Source organism: Dermacentor albipictus, chromosome 5 (assembly GCF_038994185.2).
Source record: "Dermacentor albipictus isolate Rhodes 1998 colony chromosome 5, USDA_Dalb.pri_finalv2, whole genome shotgun sequence".
NCBI lineage: Eukaryota > Metazoa > Arthropoda > Arachnida > Ixodida > Ixodidae > Dermacentor > Dermacentor albipictus.
The window spans coordinates 81,375,621-81,390,807 of record NC_091825.1 but is presented as its reverse complement, the minus strand read 5'-3'; the positions used below and the strand labels follow the sequence as shown (position 1 = coordinate 81,390,807).

Here is a 15,187-nt window from a genome sequence, read left to right as displayed (position 1 = left end):
AGAAGGCAGTTTTGGTTTTGTTTCCGAGGAGGTGTATATGTGTCCTGACGTCACAATACAGAATGTGGTCACGTGGGAGCAGAACTATCACGAGATCACTATCACTTTCAAGGCTACGCCTGGCCGGTTTCCTTCACTCTTGATCTCTAGCGTCTGCGATAAGCTTCTACAAAAGATCAAACAGGCAAGAAAGGGTACTAACACAAAAAAGCCATCTGACAGGAAGAGATTGCATGTGATACCTTATTGGCACAGGGTGTCCCACAACCTCAAGAAGGTGGCGCAAATGCACAGTGTTATTCTTCTCTTCTGTGCACCGTGTAAGTTGGCCAAAAAATGCCCTATGCTGACAATGGCAAAACCCGAACCTTGCTCTAAGACACACGGAGTGCAGTAGACGTCTTGCAAAAGTAATGTATATGAGATACCCCTAAGTTGCCAACAGGTTTATGCCGGTCAAACCGGACGGTGTTTTAATGAAAGGGCCCGTGAGCACAATCGGGCCGTAAATAACAATGTGAGGGGGCCATCTGGCTGAACGCTGTAAACGTCACAATTGCCGTCCGTGTCTGCGTTACACCAGGTTTCTGGCACTGTTTAGGGATAGACTAGAACGGGATATATTATAGAAGCTTTCTACATTGCAAAGGCCGAGGGCACGTGCATTAGCTGCCCTTCAGTGACGCTTACCGAAAAAGAGATAGCTTTTATATGAGCTAGGGAGGTCGTGATGTCACGATGGGCCATTCTGGGTTGTATCTATTTAAAATCCTGCTTCTTTAAAAAAAACATTTGGTTGGAAGTAGCGCCTTGTCCGTCGTACATGTTCGTCTTTCAGTCAGCGTCTTCGTAGCGCTCTTTTCTTCAATTAGGAAATGAATAAGTTTTAGAGAGATTGAGTTGAAATCGATTAGGTCCCGCAAATTGAAAACTTTGGCGTGAGTTTCTCATTCCGCGATTGTCGTCGATGCTTTACGAAAGCTTCCCGAGAACTTAGGTAGAAGGCGCACACTTTATCTAAAGGAATCTTCATCCACACCTGCAATATGGTGCCATTTCACTGCTAAACATTTCCCAGCATTGGTATTGCCATGGAAGCCACCGTAGCATATCGCTGACTTCGTTGCGAAGAAAGAGGTTCGCCTTGGAAGGCCACTAGTGCCTCGTTCCCCGAAAAGATGAGGCGTTTAAAAATAGCAGACGACGCTTTGTTTCTCGTGACAAAGATCTGGTACGTAATGCAGGTCCTACAGTGCTCTCGTATTAATGTGCAAAAACTGCACCGCGTGTTCGCTGTATTCGTGTGGGCATCGAGCTGGGAGCGATGCAGCCGAGATAATCGCTTCCGACGTGTGAAGGATGGTGGTCTGGGGTTGGCGCACCTTTTCTTGCGTCAACTGGTGAATAGATTCTTCTTCTTTCGAGATACAAACGACCCATTTCTGCGCCCGGTGATCCAAATGAGGCTGTCAAGATCACTTCCCGAATTCGTTGTACGTACGGAAATAATGCCAGGACCAGTCCGCGGTTTCTTTCAGGAAATAGTTCAGAGTGTTTCTTTTTTGCGTGTTCATTTTTCAAGTGCATATTTGTGGAATGCAAAACGGAAAAAGCTATATCTTGATTTGTGCGACAGTGTGTTGCCTGTACCCATGTACAGAGCCGTGTACAGTGGAGGCCCAGACCTAGACGTATTGAAAAGAGTGAAGATGATGCCAGTTCAGCCAGCCACGAAATCGTTCTTTTTCAAATTACATACCGGCACTTTACCTGTTAAAATCTTCCTGGAACAACGTGGGTTCTACATGCCATGGGGAACACATTGCCTTATTTGTAAAAAACCAGAAACCATAGAACATGTCTTCATCCACTGTTGGGAAGGTTTTTTTTTCTGGGACGTGCTGCAAAGGACTCTAAAAAAGGAGTTACCGATAGATCCCCACGGAATCAGGTTTCTGCCAGTAAGTGACGACGAAGGTTTCCTGTAGGATGTCATCATGCTTACGGGCCTCCACTGTTTATGGCGCGCAAGAATGGCGGGCTACCATTGTGACCCGGATGCCTGACCGGCGCGTGTATACTTCCGAGAATATATGCAGCGATATGTGGAAGTGCAGAAGTTGCAACAGCCTGTTCCTGAGTGGCTGCCGATGGTTGAACCCCTGACAGCGCTCAAGGAATTTTAATACGACAATGTCATGCCACAGTAGCGGAGGGCAACGAATGTGTACATTACTGGTTCTTGTTCAGTTTTTGTATTTATTCCTGTTTTGTTTCGTGTTTTTGTATATCATTTAAGGAATTTTTGTTGACTTGTCGAGGACTGGCAATGAAGAAAAAAAAAGCAGTCGTGGCCGAGTGGTTAAGGCGGTGGACTAGAAATCCATTGGGGTCTCCCCGCACCGGTTCGAATCCTGTCGACTGCGCACTGTTCGTTTATTTTTTTCTTGTTACTTCTTTGAATAAATGTATGCAGTGGATTGTGGGAGTGAAGCGGAGAGTAGCGGATTCAAGAAAAAATTAAAATTCCGTAATATTGCTGCAGTCTGCAGTTCAGTTTGCATAAACATTCTCAGGTATTGAGAATGTTGTTTGCAGCGTTACTTTCGCCCGCGCTATTTTGACAAACATTTTTTTTTTCTTTACAGAATTAGTCAGTATAGCCGTAGACAAGGAAAGGCTTTGCATCTTGGGGCCAGACATATTGCACAGACGCAGAATACATTTCGAGGACAGTGGATTTCTCGATTTAAATAGGGAAAGTAAGTATTGCGCGAATGGGACATAAGACAACTGATTACGTTCGTCGGACACACTTCTTAAATCCGCCCGATTCTTTGGTCGATTGTTATGAACCGCAGTATATATATCGTAGTAGTTGCAGTGGTAAAGCGTAATGAAATGTATATATCAGGTAATATGTAGTTTTTTTTACGTCCACAAAACACGGTGTACTTATTTCGCATTTTATTTCCAACTAAAAATTAGTTTTTATGTCTCTGAGTAATTTCTCGCGTTAAGCGTACCGTTTTCTTTTCCTGTTTTTCTTTTTTGGCAGTGAATATTTAGTTCACTAATTTTTGTTCATGCGGAAACGTGCTGCGTATCTTGAGATTCTGCGTTTCAACGCTTTTTGTAACACCCTGCACACGGAATAACAAGGTTTCCGAAAACCGGTCCAGGTAATGCTCAACGCCACAGGTGTAATTTCCCTCTAAAGTAATTACTAGTGACTGCATTTGACATTCAGGCACAAATTGAATGATGCCTTATTGTACTATTACGCGGGTAGAGAACACCAACGAACAATGCAGGAGAGTACTGCGGTGGGAAAACCTAATAATAATATTTGGGGTTTTACGTGCCAAAACCACTTTCTGATTATGAGGCACGCCGTAGTGGAGGACTCCGGAAATTTTGACCACCTGGGGTTCTTTAACGTGCACCTAAATCTAAGCACACGGGTGTTTTCGCATTTCGCCCCCATCGAAATGCGGCCGCCGTGGCCGGGATTCGATCCCGCGACCTCGTGCTCAGGTGGGAAAACCTGGAGGAAATGTAAAAAAGAAAAGTATGCATATTAGAAAAAAACTAGCAGAGCGTGGTTTCGATCCACGGACCTCTGGGTTATGGGCCCAGCACGCTTCCACTGCGCCACTCTGCTGAGTACGGTTCGTGCAATATATAATAGCATTTTGATCATGGAACAGATATTGGTGTCGCCCGTGCACACCGCTCATGTTCACGCCACGACGACGTGAACCGGTTGCTAATGGCGTTCGCCTTCCGCTGCTCCATCAGGAGAAAAATAAATAAATAAAGAAAAAAAGCTACGAAAGCAGGTTCGCAGCTACATCGAGCAACCTGTGACAGCTTTTCTTGTGATATATCTAAACGTCCATGTTTTACGACTGTGATCTCGGAGCAGTACTCTCGAATCAACAGCGTCGAGATTAAGGGTATACCGTGCCCGCAAGGGGAGGACTGCAATGCCATTTCGCAAAACTTTGGAGACAAGATTCGGTGTCCAGTGACTTCTGCAGACATTGACGTCATTCACCGGGTACCCGGCCGCCAAGAAAGACAAAAAAGTAATCGCCTGATTTTGCCTGAGAGCAAAGAAGACTGATTTTATCAGCAAAACTAGAAAGGCTAGATTAACTACGACAGACCTTCATCTCTCTCAGACCCCAGCCACTCCAATTTTTATCAATGAACACTTGACGGCCGACAATAAGCGTCCTTTTGCCCAGGCATTGGCTCTGAAGACAGAAAAAAATTGAAGTTTCTTCGGACCGATGGTTGCCGCATCACGGTGAGGGAAACGGAAGTTAGCCGGGTGTGTGTCATTGGAAGCGGGAGGAACCTGTCTAAAATTTGCTAATTGGGACTAACCATGCTTCACTTGGCTTGATAAAGGGCTATGTTCCATTCAATATAAAACAATTAGAGTCAGTTAAAAAGCCGGAACTGACGTTATTTCATCAATATGTTCTATGACTTCCAAATAAAATAGACGACTTGACCTTGCCACTCGACGCTTTCGGACTATCGTTTACAGCAATAGTGTTAACTGAAACTTGGTTGACGCCGACATCACACATGTTTCAACCTCTTGGCTATCAATTATTTTTCCGAAGTCGTCAGGTTAAGCGTGGGGGCGGTGTCGCGCTTTTTCTCAGGGACGATATTGTGGCCAAGCCCGTAGATGAATTCACTGATATAGCTTTCGACTATGAGGTTTTAACAATGCAGAGTCATAGCAATATGTTTCCGTTGTGTACAGATCACCATCAGGTGATGCAACCGGGTTTCTTGTGTTTCTTTAAAAACTTTTCAGTAATACATTAGAAGAGAAGATCAATCTACTATTAGGCGGTGATACCAATATTAACAAGCTTTCGTCTTCCCCGATATAAAAAGGATTTTCAATCTTTTATCACAACCTATGGTTTTTCAAACACAATATCTACTGCAACGCGCGTGGCTATTGAAGGCGAATCTCTATTAGATGTACTCATTTCAAGCATTAATATTGATTCATTAGAGGCCGAAGTTGTGTACACTGATATTAGTGATCATCTGGGTATTATATTACTAGTAAATAGAATTCACTGCATTGCTAGTAAAACTAAAAAAAAGTATTTATTCAGTCCATTACTTCATCAAATCTTGAAGCATTTCGCCAAGATATAACTCGTGTAGCTTGGAACAGCGTTTACCGAGCAGAAGATAGTGACAAGGCGTATACTGCTTTAATGAGCACTTTCAAAACTGTTTACCATGAACACTTCCCCATGAAAAAAATGACATGGCCATTCAAAGTACGAAAACCTTGGCTAACACCTGAGCTTCTTGGTCTGGTTAAACGCAAACACGCCATGTATGCCCGATTTGTGAAGTCTAAAGATCCTGCGCTGCTCAGGGAGTTTAAGAAATATAGAAATAATCTCACAAATCAGCTTAGGGCTGCTAATGATGCCTATTACGTGTTGAATTTTTAGTGGCCCAGCCAATCAAAAAAGTGATGTTCTCTGGCGCAAATTGAATGCTTTGCTAAAGCCCACTTCAATTTCAGTTATTCCAGATGTTTTGTGTCACAACGGGCACAAAATTTCTGGAAATGCTATACCAAACACGTTTAATGAAATCACATTAAAACCAGTGTTAAATGACGCTGTTGGCATCAACAGCGATACTCAGTTCTTGCCAGTAAACGTGTTTAGTAACACTATATTTCTTGCCCCAACTAACCCCTTAGAAGTATTTTCTTGCTTCAGCGATCTATGTAACAGCCGGTCCCTGGACGCCGATTGCATCCAGATTCACCACATAAAGTATGTGCTTGATATTATATGCCCTGTTCTTATATATATATATATATATATATATATATATATATATATATATATATATATATATATATATATATATATATATATATATATATATATATATATATATATATATATATATATATTTATATATATTTACATTTTACACATATATATATATATATATATATATATAGAACTTGAAATTAACTACAGGCATATTTCCTAAACAAATGCAGACTTCACGCGCTGTTTCAAGCATGGTGATAAGGGGGCACTGAACAACTATCGGCCCCTTTCGATAATTCCAGTGTTTTCGAAAGTTATTGAGAAATTAATGCATGTCAGATTGCTATAAATGTTTAATCACCACAATTTGTTTCAAGACTTTCAACACGGGTTTAGGAAGCATCGCTTTACCGAAACAGCCCTCTTGACTCAAAAAGAAAAAAAATATAGGTGCATTCAGTCGTAATCAAATGGCATTAGGGATATACGTCGATTTTTCCAAGGCATTTGACTTAATTCATCATACCAACCTTCTTAGCAAATTAGAAAAGTATGGTGTGCGTGGAACAGCGCATGAACCTTTAGAATCCTATCTTTAAAACAGGAAACAATTCATAGATACAAACAATGAAACATTTGCACGGAAGCCGGTCGTTGTTGGTGTCCCACAGGGAAGCATTCTAGGGCCACTCTTATTTTCGATTTGCATAAATGATATTGTACACTGCACAGACAACGTAACATTCGTCTCGTACGCTGATGACACGACAGTTTTTATTACTGGGAACTTGGAAACATAGATAGAAGCGATGGTTAACAAAACGCTTTCTCACCTAGATGCCTGGGCCACAGTGAATTCTTTAAAAATATACCCTACAAAAACACAAGTTTTGTAGGGTTGTAGGGGTGGAATGGCATTTCCGGCGCAAGTACATGCCTAAAGGAAAAACGCTGACAAAGAAGTTGAATTTATTTTTGGGCACGCAACAGTTAGAGTTGGTGGATTCTGTTAAAATCCTTTGAATACATTTTTTCAAAGCACCTTGTATGGAATGTACATGTTGAAAACCTCCATTCAAAGATGTCGTCTGCCATTGGTGTCCTTGCTCGTACGCGACTTATTCTTCCTACAAAGGGGAAGATGATGATCTACAATGCATTAGCGTCCTCTATCTTGCAGTACTGCAGCAAAGTGTGGTGTACTACTGGCGTAACAAATTTGTGCAAGCTGTATTTGCTGCAGAAAAGAGCAATACGACATATTGCTGCTGTACATTATGCTTCTTCCACAAAACTTGTTTTTACAAAGTACAAAATTCTTACAGTGTTCTGTTTATATAATTATAGGCTGATGTTGTGTTATAAAGCTTTTGTTAAGTATGGTACCAATACCATAAATAATCTTGCTAAGTTAAAAGCAAACACAAGTGTTCGTTCAACCAGGCACAAAGAAGTGTGGACTGTACCCACCCCTAGAACATCTTATGATGAGCAATCTTTGTCCTATAAGCTACCTTCCCTTCTGAACATATTAAACGATGGAGATTTTGATCCTTCGTGTAATCAAAATTCTCTTAATAAACGTTTCGCCCAGTCCTTTTATTTTCAGGAATAGTACATCCTTTGGAATATTTTCCCCGCTACTTGTTGATTGCCGTTTTTCATGTTCATGCCATTTCAAGCCTATGCAATTGGGTTGTATTTTTCTTGCGCTTTATTACAAAAAAATTTTTGTTGCTCGATGTTATGTAATATTCGTTGATTTATTTTAGCTATTTTGTGCATGACTGACCGTCATCCTACTGTTTTGCCAACTATAAAGGGGTCAGGACCTCCACAAGCTGCTGAAGCGTTTAGTCCCGTACTCCTCCTATTCCAAGGGAAATAAAGTTGATTGATTGATTGATTGATTGATCATGCACTGTAGTGAAATTCGTTGAGTTTCTTCCATTCTTTCTTATAAACGGTCACCTCTATCCTGCTCATGTCCCGTAGAAATAAAGGATATGCTTGGTATTCATGAACTGTCACCTAATATCTGTCCACTTATTCTGTAATGCACTTCAAGAAAATAATATTAGGAGGATTCGAAGAGGTCGTTTTTCTCCCTAGCATAACATAACAATGCCAAGTTTCAGAAAAGTGTTTGCCCTGAGCTCGTTGATTGCACATTGCACAATTGGTTTCCAGCTGAACATATTGACACGAACACAAAGGGACGACGACCCAGGCAGTGAGTGTCGTTGCCCCTTTCTGTTCGTGTCAATACCTTCTGCTGGAAACTAACTGTGCATTGTCAAGATGTCAGACTTCCTCAAAAAAGACATAATCCTCAAGACAAATAGCATATCGAGAAAGAAGTATTTGAAATAAATATTGAATCACTGTATAAATTCATTTTTTTGCTATATTTGTACATTTAATGAAGGTGGTTGATTTAGTGAATCATTATACTGTGATTCATTCGTGTAGAAACACTGACCTCCAGTAAAGCACGCGGTGCGAGCAATGTGTGTGTCACTTTGAGTTTTTTTTTTTAATTTGTATGAAATTCGGCCGTCAAGTGCATTCCGTATTTGTTGATGACTGCAGATCCGATAGGGAATTACTCTGATAGGCTTCAGGGAACGCGGAAATGGAATGCGGAATAGGAATACGCAAAGGACAACTTAAACATTTCTTTTTTGTTGCGTGAATTGATATTACTGGACCCTGCAACCCTAAAAAAATACTGCAAACCTGACCGCGTCCTCAATAAATTACTACAATGAATTCTCTACAAACCAGTTTCGGTTTCATTTCCCGGGAGGGGTATATGTGTCATGACGTCATAATACAGAATGTCGTCACATGAAACCAGGACGTGACGAGGGTTGGGCACTCATCCCGGCTCGCTCAATGTGTGTAGGCCAACGACATTCTGATGACAGCTAAAAATTGTCTTTTTATCAATGATTTCGCATCATATGAGCTCGTAGGTCGACAATGCTGTTAGCAAGCGTTGTGACTGGTCTGAAGTAAATAGCGACATTTTTTCTGTCTCTTCAATTCTTGCAGTAGTAACTCGAGCTCTTCCGCATCGTAATAATTCGTTATAATAGTACTTAAATTGCAAAAATAAATGTAAATATCTTGAGATTATGTTGTACGGCAAGCTCTAAATGGACAGAAAAATGTAACTCAGACCCGGAGGGGCTAACGTATTGGGTTGCGTTTATTCCTGTTATCGACGTTATGAATTGCCAGTCAAATTGATCTATTACCCAGTTTTCGAAGCATGCATGAAATAATTTCTCGCTGTGTGGACCACCATTTTCTAAGCTGTCCTAACACCTTCAACGCTTCAAAAGAGAGCAAACAGATTGGCTGCCTGCTGCAGATATCTGCAGGATCAATATGCGGAAATCTTTTATACAGCGGAGTGATCAACACGTCGAGCTTCTCCTTGAGTGCAGATTATATGCATTCAAATATTTTGTTCACGAGTGTATAAAAATTGGAGAACTGTTTTCTATTTTTTTGTAACTTTAAATAATTTTTAAAGGGGCACCAAAGAGAAACAGCAAACCAGTTTAGAGCTATAAAGTATTGTGTCAAAACTTTATCTGAATTAACTTCGTGCTGAAAGGTCCATTACTGGGAGAGAAAATGAAGGTGACCCCTCCATATATATATATTTTAATTTCGCGCCGAAATTACAACGCGATTGGCGCGGAGACTACAAGGCGGCGTTCCCATCGGCCTGTAAACTTTATTGCTCTAGAAAGAGTAATTCAGCGGTCAGGCCAGATGTCTTCATCTTCCATTGGTTGATGATGGTCTCCGGCCTGCATGGTTGTCGTCCCTATTCCAGGGTACCACTGAGCATGGCCGCTCGTCGGGCATGATCCCCCAGCCTCCGTTCGAGGCTAGGGTCGCCACTGGAGAGCACGCTCTCCCGCTGCTCCGCACTCGGATTTTCTATTTTGTAGAATGCCTTATTCGTATTGCACTCCCATGTGATGTGATAAAGTGTGGGTTATGCACCACACCACGGGCATGTGTCCCTGTATTGACTTGGAAACATTTTGCATAGTATATGTAAATTTGGGAAAGTTCCTGTCAGCAGCTTTCGCCAGTAAACTGCCTGTTGTTGAGTGAGCGTGTTGTGGGGCGGGAGATATCTGATCCTCGTGCCTCTTCGGTAATTTAGTATGTCAGACTACGTTGGAATCACTGTCATGAAATCCTCAGGATCTCTGTTTAGGTCCGCTCGGTTTGTATGCTCACGAGCGATCCTATCAACCCTTCGGTTGCCCTCAATCTCAGTATGAACCGGTACCCAAAAGATGGCCTGTCTAATGCGTTTATTCTGTTGGCCAGCGCGGAAGAAGATTTGGAGCGCTTTTTGACCGAGCAAATGCTGATATGCGAAATTACACATCAAGATTGCATTAAATGACGCGTATAGAAGGTCGCTTCAAGTGTGAAAAAAGTAGAAAAAGTGTACAAAGGTATATAAGAAAATAATAAAGAAAGGAAGTGTAGCAGAACGATGTTTCGATCTATGGACCTCGGGGTGATGGGCCAAGCATGCTTCCACTCCGACACTCGTCTGAGTGCACTGCGTGCAAAATCAAGTTCATATTCGACTGTATAGAGTTCTTTTTTTTGTTAGATCTTTGATTATATATATGCAGTCGGTTGTGGGAGGGATCCGGAAAGTAGCAGATCAAAGAAAAATGAAAATACCATAGTACTGGTTCAGGCTGCTTTTCAGTTCGCATAAACATACTTAGGTATGGAGAGCGTGGGGTGCCCTGTTTCTTTCGTCCACGCCGACTTGAACTGTGGTCGCAGAAAAAGTCGGTCAAGGCTTTGTTGACTTTTCTACGTGACAGTGGCCTATTAGAAAGACTATAATGACCCCATTTCGTCCCTTTTCACATCTTTTTTTTCCTCACACTTTAATTTTTGTCACGCTTTTCTTTCCGTCTTTACTTCCCCTTTCCCTTTCCCTAGTGCAGGGTAGCAAACCGGAAGTTTTAAGTCTGGTTAACCTCCCTGCCTTTCTCTCATTTGCATCTCTCTCTGTCTCGTCCACGCTATTATGACAAACATTTTTCTCTTCACAGAATTAGCAAGAATAGTCGTAGGCATTGAAAGGCTTTGCACCTTGGGGCCAGAAATATTGCAGAGATGCAGAATACAATTCGAGGACAGTGGTTTTCGCGATTTAAATGATGAAAGTCAGTAGCGCGCCATTGTTGCAAAAGACAATTGATGCGTACGTTTAACACATTCCTTAAATCCGCCCGATTCCTTGGTCGATGGTTATGGACCGCATAATATATAGCGTAGTAGTTACAGCGGTAGGATCTACCTAATGAAATATATAAATTCGGTAATAGGTAGTTTTTTTCGCCCCCAAAACGCGGTGTACTTATTTCGCGCTTTATTTCCAACTAAAAGTTAGTTATTTTTATTCTTTGAATAATTTATCGCGTTAAGCGTACCATTTTCCTTTCATCTTTTTCTTTTTCGCAGTGAATAGTTAGTTCAATAACTTTATTGATGCTGAAACGTGCTGCGTATGTGCAGATTCTGTGTTTCAACGCTGTTGCATCACCTTTTACGCGGAATAACAGTTTCCGAGAACTGGTCCAGGAAATGCGCAACGCGACCCGGTGTAATTTCACTCTGAAGAAATTACGAGTGACTGCATTTGATATTCAGGCACACACTGAATGATATCTTATTGTATTATTAAGCGGTTAGAGAACTCTAACGACCGATGCAGGAGAGTATTGCAATAGGAAAACCTGGAGGAAGTGTGAAAAGAAAGGGTATATATATGTGCAAAAATTTAGCAGAGCGTGGTTTCGATCCACGGACCTCTGGGTTATGGGCCCAGCACGCTTCCACTGCGCCACTCTGCTGAGCAGGGTTCGTGTGTTCGGTAGTAGCGATTTGATCTTGGAGTAGATATTGGAGTGTCTCATCCAGATCGCTCATGTTCATGCGAGGACGACGTGATCCGGTCGCTAATGGCGTTCGTCTGCCGCTGCTCCATTAGGAGCAAAAATAAGTAAACAACAACAACGACGACGACGACGACGACGACGACATAGCTATGAAAGCAGATTCACTGCCTCATTGAGCAACCTGTGACAGCTGTTGTGATATAGGTACAGTGAACTAGAAGGCTTTCTAGCTACGCGAGCGGCTTCCTTGGAGCGGGCCTTTCAGCGTGGAATGATGCGGTGGCGCTGGCATCGACCACTCTTGCCAAATGTCACCGGCCGCACTGCAGCCTGCAGCAGCGCAGCTTTGTACAGAGCAGGGTTTCTTGCGAAAAGCTCGCTTGCAGGCACTTCGGAATGAAACTAAAATGTGTCCATATACGCGCCCAGAACGAAGAAATGTTGACGTGTCCCGTGTATCAGCACCAAGCTGCGAACAAAAAGGGGGCTTCTTGGTTTAGCGAGTTCACTGTACGTCAGCTATCAGCTATGTATTTGTTCAGCTGTTTGTAAGGAAAGCCCACCCGTACGGATGCCCTCGTTAATGGGAGGTGCCGGAAGGATATTGAAAATAGCTTTGCTGATTACTTCAGTGCTATACGCAAATGCAGCTGTTACAGTAAACGGCACCGATATATCTGCTTCTGAGCACGCTCGGAGGCATGTCACGTACGAATGAGTGCACCCATCAGACATTCTATCATATTTCCTTACACCCATTCTTTTCCTCACGTTTTCCGTTCTCTGTGCAAAATGACTGAATACGTGCACACTGTACCAACCCTTTATATCAGCAGTTCTGTGCACCCAACTGGTGGTTCTGGCGTGTAAAACACTATTCTACCAAAAAAAAATCTTAGTATTGCTTTAAATTTACATGCCCAAATGTTCAAAACTGCAGCTCAATTCCATGTATACTGAGTAAGCAGCGATTACATGATCACTCTTTCTCTGGAAGCTTTTATCCGCTGCTACGTTGCTGTCACCGCTGCCCAGTCATGACAACTTGTCGCAGACAAAACAACATAGACTAGTTTCGAATACATAATTACTTTTGCCACTGCACTACTCGAATGTTTTGGGAGCTCAGTTTACGTTGGGTTTACGGGTGGCATTCAAGAAATACAACATTTTACTGTACACTTCATGTTTCCCATTTCTCCCAGCGTGCGGTCAACATACTTGGGAACAAAAGCACACGCTATTTATTAACATTGTTCACAAAGAGTTTCTTATTGGCACATTAATTGAAAAACTAACACAGTGTGTTAGAATAGGCCCAAGAATGGCATGCATATACCTATGGCCCTGGCGCCATTTATAATCGACTTAAGTTGCTGCCATGCACTTCGCATCTCAACATAATACTTATTCAGACCCTTGATGTGGAAATGTATTCGTGTGACGACGTAAAAAGCCGACCAACTTCGCGATTAATACTTTGAAATGTTCACCACAACGAACACCACCAATGCTGCTTCTGTTCATGACTGCTAACATATCCACAATGCTCTTACGACGTAGCTACCTCTTGCTTAAACAGCCAGTGAAACTGTCTTGAAGTTCACCGATAAGCAGGGAAAGCTTCAGTGAAGCGCAGAGAAGACCAGCGAAGTCGCAAGATTTCGTGAAAACGGCAGCATTTCAGCACTTTCCATCTTAAGCACGCAGCAGAAGCTGGTTCATGCATGCACTACACTTTGTTTTCAGCACACACTTCCTTGCGACAAAGCCTGCCACATAATAAGTTAATCTTGAGTTACTACAGTAGATAATGTCTGGGTGGTCCGGTACAGTCACAGAGCTGCTATAAAGCGAAGCTTCGGTACTTTCAAGATCTCCCTCATCAAGCAACAAGTCAACTGCTGCTTGCACGAACTAGCAGTCTGGTCTTCAACTGTCAAAAGGTAGGTTACAAATTACTCTTGAACATTTGATGCAATGACGCTGTTGGCAAGATCGTAATAGCTAAGGCAATTAATGGCAATAAATGCCGCTTTGCGGAGCCGGAGTTTTTCTTGTCAAATATGCATGCAGGTTGGGCGAAATCGTCGGAACTGCATTAGGAGCATGCGTTGCGTCCCCCTTGGCATTCGAACTTCAACGCCATTTATTTATTTATTAGTATTACGCTCAGGGCCAGAGACATTACAGAGGGGAGTGGAACATACGGGAAAAAAGACACTATGCAGGTTTTTCTTCTGCTAACACAATGATAGCTGAAAAGATGAGATAACAGCGGGAAGCAAAAAAAATTCAAGCAATTGACCGATAACAACTATAATTACATAGTTGGTTAGTTACGTTGTAATACACTTCTATCTAAAACTTTTTGAAACTGGGTATAGTGAGCAGTGGACGTGACTGCTCCAGGAAGGTGGTTCCAGTCCTGTGAGGTGCGGGGTACAAATGATTTATAACACGTTTGCGTTAAGCACGACATGATTCCCACCTTTTCTGCATGATCGAAACGAGGGGAAATGTATGGTGGAGGAAGAATAAGGTCGTTGTGTAGGGCGGGACTGTAGTATATATTATGGAAGAGACATGGGCGAGAAAGCTTGCGGCAACAGGCGAGTGAGGGACTATTTCATTAAAGTGATACTGGCAGTACGACTGTATAGTTTCCTAGAATGAAGCGAACAGAGTTATTTCGGACAAGCTCGAGGGCAGAGGTTAATATAGCAGTGCTGGGGTCTCAGATGGAAGAGGCATATCCGAGCTTACGTCGGACTAAAGATTTCTAAAGGAGGAGTTTTAAAGAAACAGGAACAGATGAAAAATTTCGCCGGAGGTAACCTAACGAGGGGTTTGCATGGCTAATTATTTTGCTAATATGAAGAGACCAAGAAAGAGAGAAAGTTATGTGGACACCTAAGTAGCACTAGGATGTTACGGATCCGAGAGCAGAATTCTCACGCAAGTAGGAAGTGGGGCAAGAAGTTGTACGGGAGATACGTAATACCTTAACATTTCGTTGTGTTGAGTTCCATCAGCCAGACTTCACACCGGTTAGATATGCAGTTGATATCGTTTCGAAGGATATCATTTGGTAAATTATTTCTCGGAAGACTACGCAGTCGTCGGCGAATAAGTGAATGTTAAACGTCACGCATTGCGGCAAGTGATTAATAAAAATGAGAAACAGGAGAGGGCCGAGCACTGAACCTTGGGGCACGCCAGAATGAACTGGGCTCAACGGGGAATTATAAGTGTTAGCAGACAGGAATTGTAAGCGTCCGGTTAGAAAATATTCGATCCAGGAGAGAGGTTTCCTATCAATGTTCAATTTGGCCTAATTTAAAGAGACGTAAATTGTGGCAAACCTTTGCAAAAGCTTTT

General features: G+C 42.3%; 3 non-coding genes across 3 annotated transcripts; 1 reads left to right on the top strand and 2 right to left on the bottom strand.

Moving 5' to 3' along the window:
• The first annotated feature begins 2,344 nt into the window (after window positions 1–2,344).
• Window positions 2,345–2,426, top strand: TRNAS-AGA (transfer RNA serine (anticodon AGA)). Its single transcript has one exon. It is a non-coding gene; the product is annotated as a tRNA-Ser (tRNA).
• A 1,166-nt stretch (window positions 2,427–3,592) lies between these two features.
• TRNAM-CAU (transfer RNA methionine (anticodon CAU)) lies at window positions 3,593–3,664 on the bottom strand. Its single transcript has one exon. It is a non-coding gene; the product is annotated as a tRNA-Met (tRNA).
• An 8,025-nt stretch (window positions 3,665–11,689) lies between these two features.
• TRNAM-CAU (transfer RNA methionine (anticodon CAU)) lies at window positions 11,690–11,761 on the bottom strand. The gene has a single exon. It is a non-coding gene; the product is annotated as a tRNA-Met (tRNA).
• Between the last annotated feature and the right edge of the window lie 3,426 nt (window positions 11,762–15,187).